This window comes from Balaenoptera musculus, chromosome 21 (assembly GCF_009873245.2).
Source record: "Balaenoptera musculus isolate JJ_BM4_2016_0621 chromosome 21, mBalMus1.pri.v3, whole genome shotgun sequence".
NCBI lineage: Eukaryota > Metazoa > Chordata > Mammalia > Artiodactyla > Balaenopteridae > Balaenoptera > Balaenoptera musculus.
In genome coordinates this window covers 30,560,519-30,576,260 of record NC_045805.1, presented here as the reverse complement: position 1 = coordinate 30,576,260, position 15,742 = coordinate 30,560,519, and the positions used below count along the sequence as shown (strand labels likewise).

Here is a 15,742-nt window from a genome sequence, read left to right as displayed (position 1 = left end):
CCACGTGGCCGGGCACACATCACGGAGCTGCCCAGCTGTGACTTCCACCGGGCGCGGATGCTCAGGCGGCCCGGAGCGGATGCAACAAAGGAAACCACAGCGGGAAGCGGAGGCGTTTCAGAAAGACAGCAACCGAAATGAGACCCCGGGAGACAGAAGCAGGAGGTGGCCTCTGGAGAGCCTTCAGCACCTGAAGTCCCTTCCCTAAGCGTAACAGCTGCAGTGCACGCACTCAGTCTTAATTAATAAGGGAGTGAAGCACAAGGCGTGGCTTCTGGGAAGGCGGGGAGGACAGCGCCACACCTTCCTGGTGGAAATCTGCCAGCTGACTCCACGGCACCCGAAGCCCTGCACCACTGGCCACCTGGACAGGCTCTGACATCCCCGTTCCCTGCGACCCGGCTCTGCCACTCGCTGGCTTTGTGACCCGGGACGAGCCTCAGCCTGTCTGAGCCTCAACGTCTCGACTGGGGAAATCAGCAGGTATCCACGATGCCTGTCAACACACCACCTGAAATGCTAGGATGGGTCTGACCCCTATAGATGGGGTCTGGGGTTGAGGTGGGGAGACAGGAGCAGGATGCCACCGCCCAGGGTCCCCGTGTCCTGCCCGGAGGTGCCGCACCCTCGACACTCGGCCCTGACTGATGCGGGGAAGCACACGATGAGTGGCCTGTGCACATTGGTCTGACCTCACCAAGTGGATGGGGGGTCCCCCCCGCCCCGTGGGATGCTTTTTAGTGAGAACAGAGGACCGGATCCATTGCTACATGTGGAGTCTCTGCTTGAACATTCATGGTTTGAGGAACTGACTTAGCGTGTTTTTCTAATCTGTAAAATAGCACAGTTACTGTGGGAAATTTGGGAAATAAAGAAAAGTTGAACAAAATAAAAAACGGTGCCTCCTAAAACCCGAAGAGGACCACTGTTATCACTTCGATATATTTGTAATCCATTCTATTTTTTCTTGACTGTACACATCTTTTTGTTTTTACAAAATTGCATTTATACCCTATTCGTTTTTAGACTTTTCTTTACTTAATATACATGGTTAGCATTTTCCCATATCCTTATATATTATTGAATGTCATTTTAATAGCTTCCTTGATTTCCCTTTTATGCATGCGCCATATTAGATTTAATTAATCCCCCCCCTCATACAATGTTTTGTTATAATGAGTAATGCTAAAAGGAATATCCTTGATTAGAACTATTTTGCACAGCTCTGATGATTTCCTTAGGATAAATTCCTAGAAGCGGAATTGCTAACCAGTTCAATGGGTATGTTTTTAAGACATGTCGCTTACATTTGCAAATTATCTTCCCACAAGCTAAGTCTGAAAACATCCATTTGCCAGTAATCTTAACAGCACTGATACCCATTTTCCTTTTTGCTCATCTGCTAGGTGGGCAATAATATCTTGTTTTTAATTTTGTATTTTAGTGATTAGTGAGGTCGGACACTTCTGCATAGTTTTCTGGACATTTCTCCTTCTTTGCATGTGAATGATCTCTTTACATCCTCTGCCCACTTTTCTATCAGGGGACAGGCTGATTTGTTAATACTCTATGGAGAAGAGAATTAGTCCACAGCCGCCTTTGATGATTCTGCCCCTGTGTTTAAAAATCCCCTCCATTGGGCTTCCCTGGTGACGCAGTGGTTGAGAATCTGCCTGCTAATGCAGGGGATACGGGTTCAAGCCCTGGTCTGGGAAGATCCCACATGCCGCGGAGCAACTAGGCCCATGAGCCACAACTACTGAGCCTGCGCGTCTGGAGCCTGTGCTCCGCAACAAGAGAGGCCGCGATAGTGAGAAGCCCGCGCACCGCGATGAAGAGTGGCCCCCCTTGCCGCAACTGGGGAAAGCCCTCACAGAAACGAAGACCCAACAGAGCCATGAATAAATGGATAAATAAATTTTAAAAAAACAACAAACACATCTATCATATCTCTTCTTTAAAAAAAAAAAAAAAAATCCCCTCCATTAAGGCATTAATGCTAATGCTACCTTATACCCTTTTCCTGTTGTTTAAACCCATTTGCTCTCATCCTGTCCTCAGTGGGGGGCACCCCTCTCTTTCATCTAATAGTGCAACCTTCCCTCTCACCTGTCAGCCCCTTCTCCAGGGATGAATAATTCCTCTTCATTTTTGCCTGATCTGGTGTAACTCGTGAAGCCAGAGAATCACCCTTTGACCGTCCCTCATCTTCTTAGACTCCTCCCTCCAGGCCCCCATCCTTTCTCCCCTGAGCAGCAGCAAATGACTCGGGACCCGGCCTCTGCATCCCAGGCTTGCCCCTCCCCAGCCTCACCCCCGCTCTCCATTCCCATCTCATTTTCCCTAAATGCAAACGTGACTGTCTTTTCCTGCCTAAAGCCCTTCCGCCCCCGAGTTTGGCCAGCTGGTCCCTCCCCACCTGGGGCACCGGTGTCTCCTCCTCCCACAGCCCCAAACATCCCTCATGTGCTCAGATGGAGCCACTCCAAGTGTTACCCACGGGGCGCTGGCCCCCCGCCGCTTCATGCTTCTGGGTCTTGACCTGTGGCTGCCCTGTCTCCCCCAGCCACCTGGGGGGACCCGGCTTATTTCTCAGGTCCCCCCGCCCCCCGAGATCCTCTCTGCAGGAGGCCTCCTGTGACCACGCCAAGTAAGGGCACCCAGTGCGGCCTGCGTCCGGGCCCCCCGCTGTCAGGCTTACTACACCGCCTTGTATCTGTAGCGCACGGCACCCACACTGAGGGCAGAAGTGACAAGTCAGCTGAACGTCCTTCTGAATGAAAAGGACATGGTGCACGCAGGGCTGGACGAGAGCACCCTGGGCTGGGACTGGTGACCCAGCTTCCATGCAGTGGTCCACAGCATGCGTGGGCTCTGGACAAGGCACTTCACCAGTCACCTTTACCCAGCAAAACAGAATTTTGAATTTCACTTGGATTCTCATTTCTAAGAGAAGCTTCTACAACGTGGGGCTGAAATTCTACCTTCCTTCTGGCCAGACTTGATTCACTTCTGGGCAGACGCACCTCCTGGGTGCTCGGAGGCCCAGGGCGGGGTGCACACTTCCGCAGAGGGGGGCTGTCTCAGGGCCCAGGGGCTCCCTCTCCTTCTGCGGACGAGCTCCGCAGCCCCTGGGTTTCCTGTCTTCCCCCGGCTACCCACCCCTCCTCTCTCTTCCTCATCTTCCCAAGCTCTCGCCATCCCTCAAGGCTGTCTCACATCCAGGCTAGCCCAGCCCCTGGTGCTCACCGTGTCCTCTCCCGCTTTGGCTTCTCTGCATCCTCTCTCCTGGCCGTTCCTTGGACAGACATCCCACTTGGCTGCCTCTGGGGCTGACGGTCCTTCCACAGAGGTTCCCTCGGAAGAATCACACCTACCACGTTCCTGGAAGAACCCCACCCTGACCCCCGGTGCCTGCCTCAGTGCTCAGGAAGCCTTCATCAGCCCAAAGACACGCCCGCAGGCTGTGGGTGTTCAAGCGTCGTGCCCTCCCCGCCGGGCACTCACCCTTAGCTAGCCCAGCACAAACCTCAGTGTTTTATCCCTTTTTTTTTTTTTTCAAATAAAATATGTATTCATTTGGTGATGCTCATTTCACCAATTCATCTTGCTGCCTACATGGCTCAAAGCACCACAGGGCAAAGCAGTCCCCAGCCTCTGCCTGGCTCTCCAGAGGGCCAGCCTCTGTGTTCATCCCCAGGCTGCTGGCTAGACAGCACCCCTCCACTCCCGTCCCTGGACCCCCAGGGAGCCAGCCTCTGGGCCCTGAGACAGCCCCCCTCTGCGGAAGTGTTCACGCTGCCCTGGGCCTCCGAGCATCCAGGAGGTGCGTCTGCCCAAAAGTGAATCAAGTCTGGCCAGAAGGAAGGTAGAATTTCAGCCCCACGTTGTAGAAGCTTCTCTTAGAAATGAGAATCCAAGTGAAATTCAAAATTCTGTTTTGTTGGGTAAAGGTAACTGGTGAAGTGTCTTGTCCAGAGCCCACGCATGCTGTGGACCACTTTTATTTCATTTATCCGTTGAGGAGTTGGAACTAGACATCTAAAGGCTCTTGCCTTCGTAAGCTGCAGATTAAGTCATCCTTTATTTTTCACCTCTCTCTCTTCCTGGTCCCCGCAGTTCCACCCCATCCCCTCCTTTCCTCCCCAGTGTCTGGCATGCGTCCTGCCAACCCTGGCCTTGCAGAAGCCCCTTCCCATCCAATGACAGGGACCAAAGTGTCTGCCATGTAAACCAGGGAAGCTGGAGTTGGTTACACGGTGTCAGTAATGGGCACTCAATGACCACTGCAGACTGCAGGGCTCCCTGTCTCTGCCATTTGGATAGATAGAGACAGCAGCCCAGAAAAAGGAAATGGTCCTTCAATTTGGAAGCAAGGAAATAAATGAGCTACAAAGCACGTAACACTGACTTGGGATGGAGGACCTTGATTCTAATCCTGGCTCTGCCATCGGGTCACCGTGTGACAACGCCAGGCCTCTCACCTCTCTGGGCCTCGTTCGCCACATTGGAAATGAAAGGTTAGGCTTGAGGAGAGGTCCTCTAGCCACAGACAGGGTCTGGCCCTCAGGTAGCGGCAGGAGGGCAGCTCGGATTTGTCGGCTCCGTCCCTTGGACTGATTCTCGGTGTCTTTGATGCCCCAGAGCACAGGTGAGGTCTCAGAGAAATAAACAAGGACCCTCATCAGGAATGGGCCGGGACCCCTGCACCAGACGGTCCCTGCCTGTCACCTCCCCACAGTCCCCTGCCTCGTCCTCCAGCTGAATCTCCTGCTCATCCGTTTCCTAAAGATCATCACGGAGGCTCCGAACCTTCCCTTTTTAACAACTCTTGCTGATGGAAAATTCTTCCTCATACCTAATCTAAGTCCATCTGCTGCAATTTCTGTCTATTTTCTCTCGTTCAGTCCTTACTGGAGATGGAGAACAGCTGGTCGACACCCTCCATATAACATCCCCTCCTAAACCAAAATCAGTTATTACATCACCCCTCAGCCCGTTTTCCTTCTGGTACAGCATCCACCATTCCTTCCGACCTGCCTGCACGGGATTCCGGCTCTGGAAGCACCGCTGAGCGCTGTGGCCTGCGCCAGAGCAGCTCTGTAAACCCGAGTCCTTCTGGAGCTGTTACCTCCCCAGCTGGATTTAGGACTCGGGTGGCAAAATGCAGAGAGAAGGTCAGAGCAGAAAAGGATGGATGAGAACACAGTCCAAGCCCTGGGCTTTACATGAAGGTCAGAAAAGGAAAACAGATGCAGCGCCCAAGGTCAAATCTGAGGAATCAAGCTTCAGCTGCTAGACCCCAGATCCTGCCAGCACTACGCCCTGAGTAACTGCAGCGCGTCCATGGGTAAGGGCAGAACGAGCCTTAACGGAAAAGCAAAGAGCCACAATCGCACAGACACTCCTGATCCAAACTCACCTCCCCAATCCCATTAGCAGACAAATGAAACTCCACTTTGAATCCCATTAAGAGCTCAGACACCTCCGAAAGTGACAACACTGTTAACTATTCACACTTTAGTACGAATAAGTCAATTGATCCTAACTCTTGGTAGAGAGATTTAGGGGTGAGGAGAGAACAAAAAACCAAGAATGGGAGACTGACCAAACAAACGCCACCGCGTGCTGGTTTCCAAGGTCAGTCCTGCGCATGGAGGCTACGGGAGGGTGGGGCTCAGCACAGCCGGTGGGAGGAGGGGGCGTGACCCCGTGCCTGGTGGGCATCCGTGTGCATCTAGCAGGTCTGTGGCCACGGCCTCACACAGGGCGGCTGCACCACCCCGGGTGCCCGGTCAAGTCTAGAACTGAATACAGTGCTCCCCCAGGGCCAACGCCAGGTGCATTCCAGAATTCCTGACACCCCCGGTTCACTGTTTCAGAAGCAAGGTAAGCATGGTGTCTAATATTAAATCTCAACCTCTAGGGTGCCCTTAAGTGACGGCAAGGAAGAACCAGGAGGGAAGGAAGAAAAGACAGGCATCTATTGGGATGAAGTAAGATGGTTCAGGTCCCAGCTTCAGTGTGAAATCGCTCCCAAGTGAGGAGGGAGGAAGGGACCACGTGAGTGTACGGAAAAGGGAGACAAGCGAATTAGCTACTGATAATCTGGGCTACGAAATGGTCCTAAACGAAGAACGAAGAGGGAAAATAACAGAGTAGAGTGAACGCATTTCCAAACAGCCTTCACCGCATCTTGAATAAACAGAAGCGTCACACTCCAACCGCTCCACCTTTCAGAGGCCACTCCAGACTTACTTCCGACCCCCAGACACACCCCAGCCCCCAGGATAACTGGGAGTTCACACATCTACCAGAGAAAAAGAAGACGCTTCAACGGCGTTTACAAAAACACTTAACACAATAAACGTGCTGATTTGATTTCCCCCAAAACCGCAACACTAAATCTTAAGATAGAAGACTCAAAGGCTCATCTCTGATCAAAATCTTAACATGTTTTCTACCCTACTTCAGGGGACAGTTTTCATTAATAGCGTGATTGGCACAAAATGACAAGATCAAAGCAGGTTGGCAAACAGATTATTTACTGATGTGTTGATGATGAAAGGAAGAATGGGAAAGAGGAGCAGGAAAGGAAGGAAGGGACTTTGGCCAGGTAAATCACCCGGGGCTTGTGAAAGCAGAAAGAGGCAACCCCTCCACAGCACAGGGGCTAAAGGAGAGAAATCCTGTTTGGCCAGCTGGAGGTGCTTATCCGGGGTCCAGGCTCAAGCTACCACGTTTGATGAAATGACAAGTGACAAATTTAATTTCCTCAACACTAATCAGTCCCTTCAGACACAAACAGGTGCCGGGCTTCACAAGGAACCAGTCAGCGCAACACCAGCCAGCAGTGAAATTCTCCAAACTGGATCACGCAGTGGTTGGACCCTGGGTTTCAGGCCCCATCCAAGGGGAAGTTGCAGTGATGGTGTTTTGAGACTCTTCAATTATTCTTCAGCTCCCATTATGCTTTTTTTAGCCTAAAGTTGTTATTTTAATGATCTTTGTTCCAAATAGGGAGCTACAAGGAAGCTGGAGGAGGAGGAGAGGGAGGGAGGAAAGCGAGTGTCTCCAGCGGGTCCCACTTGCACTTCGCAGCTCCCTCTGCTCCCGCCCCCACCCAGCCTTCTAGCTCCGCATGAGTCACCACTCCGGAGCCGGTTTCAAAGCCTTACTTTGAATGTCCTCTATCACGATAGAAATCTAGCAGATCGGCATCGGTGGGAGGGACCCACGATTTTGCTACCTGTCCCCGGTTCTAGATACCCCTCCAACTCCAAAGCATGTTCTCGTGTTATCACTGCCTTCATGAAAACCAAGGTGCCCCTTTTCAAAATCTCCCACCTGCTGGATGTCTTCTCTCGTGGGCTCTCTGGGGGTCACCTGCCCCAGACAGACCACAGAGGAGAAGGTTTTGGGCCAAAGATGCCCCAACAGGCAAGACAAGTTGAGCCTCCACTCCAGCCTCCCAAACACAAAGGCATTCTCCTCTGCGGGGTTGCAAGCTTGTTTTGTTTACTGCCAGGCAACATGTGCAGAGGAGAAAGCTGACTGCATCCTGACCAAGAAAAACAAAAGTCGGGCAGCCGGTTTTTTTTTAAGCATTGTGAGTAGAGCTTCGGCAATAACATCTCCCACCCGAAATAGCTGTGTAAAGGGGGCGGAGGAGAAGCCCTTGTGGAGGTTAAAGAAAACAAGAATTAAAGAGCGAATGTGATTTGTGGAGCCGGAGAATGGAGGCATCTACACCTCGGCGGGAAGGGTGTCCTGGGGACCAGGTGTCCTGGACGAGTCCTCCCAGCACATCCCCATCCTGCCAGGACTGGGAACCGAACTTCCCAGCTTCGGGTCTAGGCTAGAATTCAGAGGGACTCAGGGATGTGGAAGATCAGTCCTGGACCAGCTGCTTCTGAGGACCCAGCAGGTGGGAGGACACACCTGGCCAGGTGCTGTGGAACATTCAAATAGGAGCTGCCTGCACCAAAGCAGGAAGGAAGTTTAAGACCAAGCACATCACCTTCTCCCATGGGGACCCTGCTTCCTAGGAGGCCCACGGACCTAATACCTCCCGGGGGGCAGAACGTGGGGAGAAGGACTTCTCCTCAGGACCACAGGTGGGACTCAGAGCAAGCAGGGCCCTTGTGGTCCTAACTGTTCAGAAATGAACAAGGATGCTACAAGCCTGGCCCAGCCTCCTGCCGTGGCCAGCCCTTCACTTGAAGAACAGTCATCACAGGCAGCAGGGATGGTGGTGCCAGCAGCCCCTCAGCCCCCCATGCACCCAGAGCCTCGGGCTTCCTTAGCACCCTACGGCCTGTCCCTGGTGAGGGTGTAACCTTCACACGGGCTGCAATTTCACTCCATCCCCTTTATTTCAGTACACACCAAGCCCAGACAGTCTTCCAGAGTTTTCGGTAGCTAATCAGTGGAGTGATGGCTTTTCCTCTGGGAACCGTTTTGTTGCTTTCTCACCAAGTTATGTGACAGGCAGACGCCCATCAGGTCAAACAGGACAGTCGCCCACACCCCAGGAAATGTCTCCTTCCACCACATTATGTGAGCGCAGACAGAGTCGGCAAGCGGGAGGGGCGAGGAAGGAGACAGAAGTTTGAGGAAGGACTCACACTGAAGGTCACAAGAGTTGGGGGACAGCAGGTCAGGATAAAGTCAAGGAGGCAGACCCTATGGTGGAAAACCCAACCAACCCATCACGCTTCCCAGAATCAGCCTCCCAGCAATGGGTCTGCCAGGAAGCAGCACATCCAGGGTTCAACCCCCTTCACCCAACAAATCCAAACCTACACCCCAACAGGCAGGCACCCTAGCCCAAGACCAGACCTATTTCCACAGACCTGAGCGCGGCTAATTGAGAGTAGTAAACAAATCCAGTTCTAGACAGCACAGAAGTTTCCCAAACCGTCAGCTTGTTTTCCTCCCAACAAAACACGGTGATTTCCCTCCGTTGTCACATTTCCTCCCCTAAACTTTTCTTTCTGCAACCCCTCTACAGAGGCTAAACTGCAAACCGCTGAGGACGGAAACGCAAGAGCAGCCCCGCCGGGATGCAGCAGGAGTACCTTCTCCGTGGAGCAGAGGGGCCGGTGCCCAGAGGCTCGCTGCCCTGCCGAGCCGTGGAGGGCTGCTGTCGGGATGGAGCACGCTGAGGATTACGCGTCCCCGTCTCTGCGACCAGACCTTTCGGCGGCTCGGACCAACTGTGCGAGCGAGGCACTTAGCAATTATCTGCTGGCGCTGACGCCCCGCCCTCTGCTCCTGCGATTGGCTCCCGGGTCCCGGGCAGGACTGCATTGGTTTCAGACGACCTCACTCATTGCCTTGGCTCCTACTATTACCTGAGCCATCAAAGGAAATAATTCCAGGTTTCATTGACAACCTGTAAGGCTCTCCTCCAACCCGGTGTGGGAGCGGCCCTGGGAGTCCAGTGGAGGAAAGAGGGGAGAGTAGAAAAAGTGGGGGTGGGAGAGAGGGGGAGCCGAGAAAGGGTGGAGGGTGAGAGAGAGAGAGGGAGGGAGAGAGGGAGGAAGGGAGAGAGAGAGAGAGAGATGGAGAGAGAGAGGGAGCTATCAAGCAATCAGATTCCTGCACCAGCATTTTAACTTCCACAAAACAGAGCCCATAGCAACAATTTTCTGGCCTTATTTTTCCCCCAACTGGTGAATGTTCCTGAGGGCAGGGAGAAATATGACGGTGGTGTTTCTGCCTGTGTAACACAGGCTCTGGGAAGCAGAGCAAGGTAAAGCCTGGAGGAATCTAGTGATGTATTTCCCGGGGCCACCCTGGAGGGCATGTGAAGGTCATTTTAGATTGTTTGGGAGGACAGATTATGCACCTTCCCTGGATTTATCCATCTGTTCTTTCCCTCATGGTCCACCCAACCTGAGAAGACAGTTTCCTTTTGCACCTTATTCAGTCTCAGGAGAGCTGATTTTAAAGTCTGCGAAAGTCTGGAAATCCTCACTGGCCTCACAGGGAGGTCCAGAGAGACAGGCATTCCCCAAGCTAGTAATTCTGCTTGGACCCTGACTTTTGCTTGTTCCCACGTGGCTTCAGTGAATTGCTTAGACTCACATCATCAACCAAAGCAAGGAAGGAGAGGAAAAGGAACTCATCACAGGGTGAGAACAGTCCAAATGCTTTTCCTTGTTCAACAAGGAATCATAGAGCATGAGTCTTGCTCTTTTTCTTTCCTTAGTGTATATTTTTCACTGTATAGAAAGGACATCATTTGATAGTGGACATCATTTGACAGCTGAATTTTTTAAGAGGAAGAAAAAGAATTTTAAAAGGGCCTTTTAAAGGAAGCTCTTGGAATATCAAATTTCAGATTAGATAGAACTCGCCTTTCACCCTTTTCCTTCTGGGATCCGCATGTCTCAGAGCGCAGGCTATGGTTCCAGTTCGTCCCCTGTAGCCTCAGACAATTGCAATCTTTATCACCATCTGCATCCTTGGAGGCAAAAGTTCCTGCTGCCTTGTTCAGTGAGCTTCTGCTTCATGGGGATATGCCTGGCTTCCCTAAACACATTGCAAGCTCTGTAGGGGCAGAGCCGGTATCATGTATATCTTTATAACTCCAGTGACAGCACATAGCACTCAATAAGTGGGCTGACTAAGAAAACCCAATTCAAAACGTAGAGCGTACCTCTGAGCCTCCTGGCATCATTATTCCACTGTGATCACTCATCCAGCTGGTGGGGTGGGGAAGGGGCCCATCCTGGATTCCAGGAGGTAAAAATTCAGGACAAAACACTGTGACAGCTACCGCCGTCCCTCCAAGCTCTCAGTGCCCCTATTCTCTCTGGAAAATGAGGCAGCTCTTCACTCCATGTCTTCTTACTCCCTCGAGCGCTGGAAGGAAATGAGAAGATGAGGGACACACATTTTATTTATGAGACATATACCTCAAAAAATTAAGTCATTTCCATAGTGGCTTTCCAAATCTCAGCATGGCTAAAAGGAGAGTGACCCTCTATTAGGAGTCAAAAAATAGGACAAGGGGTGTAGCAAAGTATTTGTTTTCTATTTCCTTCCTTTGTCTAGGTGAAATTCTTACAAAGCCCCAAGGATGAAATTAACCTTAGCTGTTCCTTTGAAATTGACCCTGTCCCAGAAAATCTGGCATGTTCAGTCATGGAGTAAAAGTCATAAATAATACTTTCATGATTTAAGCCATAAGATTTCCACTTCCACAAGAAAGCAGAGAGCGAGAGCAAGAGGGAGGGGATATGGGGATATATGTATATGTATAGCTGATTCAGTTTGTTATACAGCAGAAACTAACACACCATTGTAAAGCAATTATACTCCAATAAAGATGTGAAAAAAAAAAAAAAGAATGCCTTTGATGGGCTCATTAATAGACTGGACAAGACTGAGGAAAGAATCAGTGACCTTGAAAACCTGTCAACAGAAACTCCTGAAGCTGAAGGGCAAAGAATAAAAGAATGAAAACAAGAACAAAATGCCCCCCAATTTGGGACAATTACAAAAGATGTTAACACTTGCATAATGGGAAACCCAGAATAACAAGAAAGAAAGAAGCAGAAGTCTATTTGAATAATGGGTGGAATCCACAGATACAGGAATCTCAGGGAACATGAAGCAGGATAAATACCAAAAATTAGACACCTGGGCACATCATACTCAAACAGCAGAAAACCAAAGACAAAGAATATCTTAAAAGGAACCAGAAGATATTAGGAAGCAGCTTGCCTATAGAGTAACAATGATATGAACTGAAGCAAATCTCTTGTCAGAAACCATGCAAGCAAGAAGAGAGTGAAGTGTTTAAAGTGTTGCAAAAAATAACCCCAGCAAACTAGAATTCTGTATTCGGTGCAATTATCTGTTAAACATGAAGGAGAAATAAAAACTTTCTCAGACAAACAAAAACTAAGGAAATTTGTTGCCAGTAGACCTGCCTTGCAAGAAATATTAAAAGAAGTTCTTTAGCAAGAAAAAAAAGGATATAAATCAGAAACTCAGAGCTGTATAAAGGAAGAAATAAACGAAGGTAAAATGAAAAAAAAAACAAAAACGCAGGCTTCAGCTCTGTGCCTTCACACTATCCCACTTCTCCCCCTTAAGAAAAAATAAGAGAAATAAACTAAATTATAAGAACTCTCTTGAGCACCTATCAAAGGTTCAGTCATCCTCAAAGGAAAAGGAAAGCATTTCAAGTGATTTTCTAAGATGCTTTGTCTGCCAAACAGCAAGTCCTTACATGTACTTTTTGCCTTTTGAAGATGAAAGAGAGAGAGAGAGAGCTGTAAACAGTTGTTTATGTCAGTGCCTTTTAAACTGCCTGGTGGTGGTGGGATGAATTGGGAGATTGGGATTGACATATGTACACTAGTATGTATAAAATAGATAACTAATAAGAACCAGCTGTATAAAAAATAAATAAATAAACTTCAAATAAATAAATAAATAAACTGCCTGGTCATAAAATATTCTCTTTGAGAGAAGGATGATCCCTTTGTGTCCCATAGATCAACTGCTTAATTCTGAGAGTTGGAGAACGCAGATGAAGTATGCGGATTCCACTGGTGCTTGCATTTGTATTAAATATCAGCTCCATACCATTTAAATGCACTGAGGTATGAAATGTACCGAATTCCATCTTGTGGCCAGTGCCCTGGCTAAAGCAGTCCATTTCGATTTAACAATTTCAGTGCATTAGTGACCTGAAAGGCTTTGGAGGGGGTTCGCGTTCCATTTTCAGCAATTAAGGGAAGGCTGTGGGTTGCTGTATTAAAATACAAATTAAACAGCAGCCGTTGGAGCTCCCGTCCTCCTTGTGGGTAACCACCTGCTACAACAAATTACCCTGACCTGCAGCGGAGGCTGGAGAAACCCTGTGTTTACCCTCCTGCTTATACCATTTTGTCAGTTATCATTTATTTATGCCAAATTCTGTTCCTAAAAGGGAAAAGAGGAGAATAAATCTAGGCAATGCCAAGAAAAAAGGAAATGTGTGAAAATGGGAGAAAAAACAACAACAGAAAAAAGAGAGGGTGACTTTCAACCTTACATCTTTGCTAATTGAGTTGAGCCACACGGTACTGTGTTGGAAAACATGACATTAGCAAGATTTCTGAAAACCAGCATTGGATGGATGAAGGCACAGCTTCCGAAGTAGAGAAACTTGGAGGAACACAGGCACAGCTTTCCATTCTGGCTGATGGTTGTTGTGAAACTTTATGTAATCTGATTCCTGCCCCCTACACCCACCCACACCACTCCCCAAATCAAACCTGTGGAGCCAGTGACATTTCCTCTAAGTACAAGAGGAGATTGTGGTTGCCAGGAAGGTGTCAGTCACTGTGAACCATTCTTAATGATTTCATTAATTACTAATGAGCCTTCAGAAAGTTGGTATTAAAATAGACAGGGCTTCCTGAGCTTTGAAGACAGTATTTTCCTATTTATAATACCCTGCTAAATAAAAGCAGGTGACTCTGGGGGTTTCAAATCATGATGATATTGTCAATAACCTGAACGAGAGAGAGAAAAAGACAGAAACAGACAGATGGACAGACAGCAATCTGCAAGACTAAATTGCCCACCTAAATTCTGTTAGCTTCAGTTAAATTCTTCATAAGAAACATGGGGCTGAACGCTGTCATGAACTCTTGTCCAGCAATGCACCAGTTGACAGACGCTGGAGAACTGAATGAGGAAGGGCGGCTGCCTTCCATGAAGCTGGCGGATGACCGTGAGAGAAGGCACCTTCCAGATCAAAGGGCTGCACACGCGAATGTGACTATGGGGCCCCCTGCCTGCCAGGACCCATGTGCTGACATACAGTCTTCTCGAAAGTACCCATCCAACTTGTTTACAAAACCTGCCGCACATCATTCCCTCATTTGTAAATCAGGGTAATATTATTATTTCTAGGGCTGTGGAGAGTATGATGGCAAATCAACCTACAAAGGACCGTACAGATGTCCTAGCACTTGATATTGAGGGACCACATCTTGGCATTGGCGAATATTCGTGGGACACACAGTCACTCTGCTCTAGTAGCCCAGATGTCAGATCAGCTCTTGGAGTGGGACCAGAAGATGCTCACAGGGGCAGAAAAGATGCTCCAGGCACAGAGCAAAGCCTTGGGCAGTGAGGTGTCATTTCCTATTGCTTAAGGAAATTCTCAAACTGTCCCGTGATACACTCCATATGGAGAAGAGTCCCTGGGGGTGTGACAGTGTCATGCAAGGGACCTGCCATAAACCAAAATGGCTTCAAAAATGCATATTTTATTACGAAAGTCACGCCAATTTTGTATTCTACTCCAAAACGTTTGTTTTAGTACATGAGTTAAAGAATGAGTTGCCCCAAATATTTGTATAACACTGAGTTTCCAGGAAGATGCTGCATATTTATGAGTAGCCTGGGGTTTGAGAAACACAAGCCTCAAGTTTCTAGTCTGCCTTCTGCCTGGCTGTCAGAGTCAGGTGAAACCTGGCCCCATCCCACCTGTGTAACTGCCTCCACCCTCATCCTCACGGACCACGATCCCAGCACAGCCTCTCTGAGCATGCTCACTCCAGCCTCCTGGCCTCCCGGTGGCTGCGCCAGTGTCTCCCTCGCACCTGCCTCCTCCTGTGAGATCGCAGCCGTCCTCCAAGGTCCAGACGCATCTCTCCTTCCGTCACCTCTCCTGTCTGCCAGGACGCTTCAATTTTACCCTGCACCACACAAGTTAAAATTAGTTACATTCCTGTTTGTATTTTCATTATTGTTTCCATATGGCCATTTTCATATCTGCTACTACATGTTATGTTTATTTGGTAGCCTTAACACCACCCCCATGTCACCCCCAAATCCACAGTGATACCCACAGCAGTTAGGACAGTGCAGACCAAACACTTAGAAATCCCAACAATGAACAGCTGACGACAACGTGGACAGATCAACTTCTTTCACAGCTGGAAGAAATGGACATCTGGTAACATCTAGCACAAGGGTCATCCCGACCTGTTCAAAACGTTCAGGGGAGAGTGTAGCATCCCATCTCGGCCTCTTTGGCCATCCAAATGCATATCGCACTTAGCATCAGGGGAAAGCAAAGAGCTGAAAGCATCACAGTGACATCAGGACCGGATTTTCCCTCCTTCTACTCCCGTGTTCTTCCTCCAGCAAGGAGGGAGCCTGGGTAAGGCCAGAGAGGTTTCTTTTAGCCTAAGAATGCATTTAAGTTACCGAGGAAAAGTGATAAACATTAACAAGGAAATACTGGTCTGTCATGAAGACGTATTTGAAGGGAGTACTTTCTATCAAGCATATTTGCCTCCTTTGAAATGAAGAGAAGATCCTGGGGGGAAGGCAGGGGCAGAAAACCTGCGGGGAGTTGCAACTGAAGAGGAAGATGAGGGATGGAACTCCTGGACTCTCATCCAACATGGTCACCGTTAGCACTGAAAGGTGTCTGATGGAAAAAGCAAATTAGTGTTTTTGCACAATCCTCTGCATTCTATGCTTGGGATTGGCTGGTACTAAGAATGTCTTCAGGCTGGACTTGGGCTGCACACCTTTCCAATTGCTGTGACATAACCAGCAGTTTCCATTGCAGTGCCACAGAAGTAAAGAGCTGGTGTAGCAATCCCCCCAAATTGTTAAGGAATTATGTTCGTCAGTACTCTCTCTTAGGAGAGCATCACGTGTCTAGAAAAGGCAGCTCCCACGGGAAACTTATTCTCCAAGGGTTACTGTATAC

General features: G+C 49.2%; 1 protein-coding gene across 2 annotated transcripts in view; it reads right to left on the bottom strand.

The window, feature by feature from the left end:
- The window catches only part of ZMAT4 (zinc finger matrin-type 4), a 349,149-nt gene extending 333,607 nt beyond the window's left edge, over positions 1 to 15,542 (bottom strand). The window contains exons 1-3 of one of the 2 annotated variants that reach the window (XM_036838966.1): positions 13,281 to 15,542; positions 10,667 to 10,872; positions 9,081 to 9,434 (exon numbers count right to left, since the gene is read on the bottom strand). The gene's annotated coding sequence lies outside the window, so the exon portion shown is untranslated. Of the gene's footprint in view, positions 1 to 9,080; positions 9,435 to 10,244; positions 10,558 to 10,666; positions 10,873 to 13,280 lie in introns of those variants that run through there. The other variant, XR_005018222.1, reaches the window with a different exon arrangement.
- Between the last annotated feature and the right edge of the window lie 200 nt (positions 15,543 to 15,742).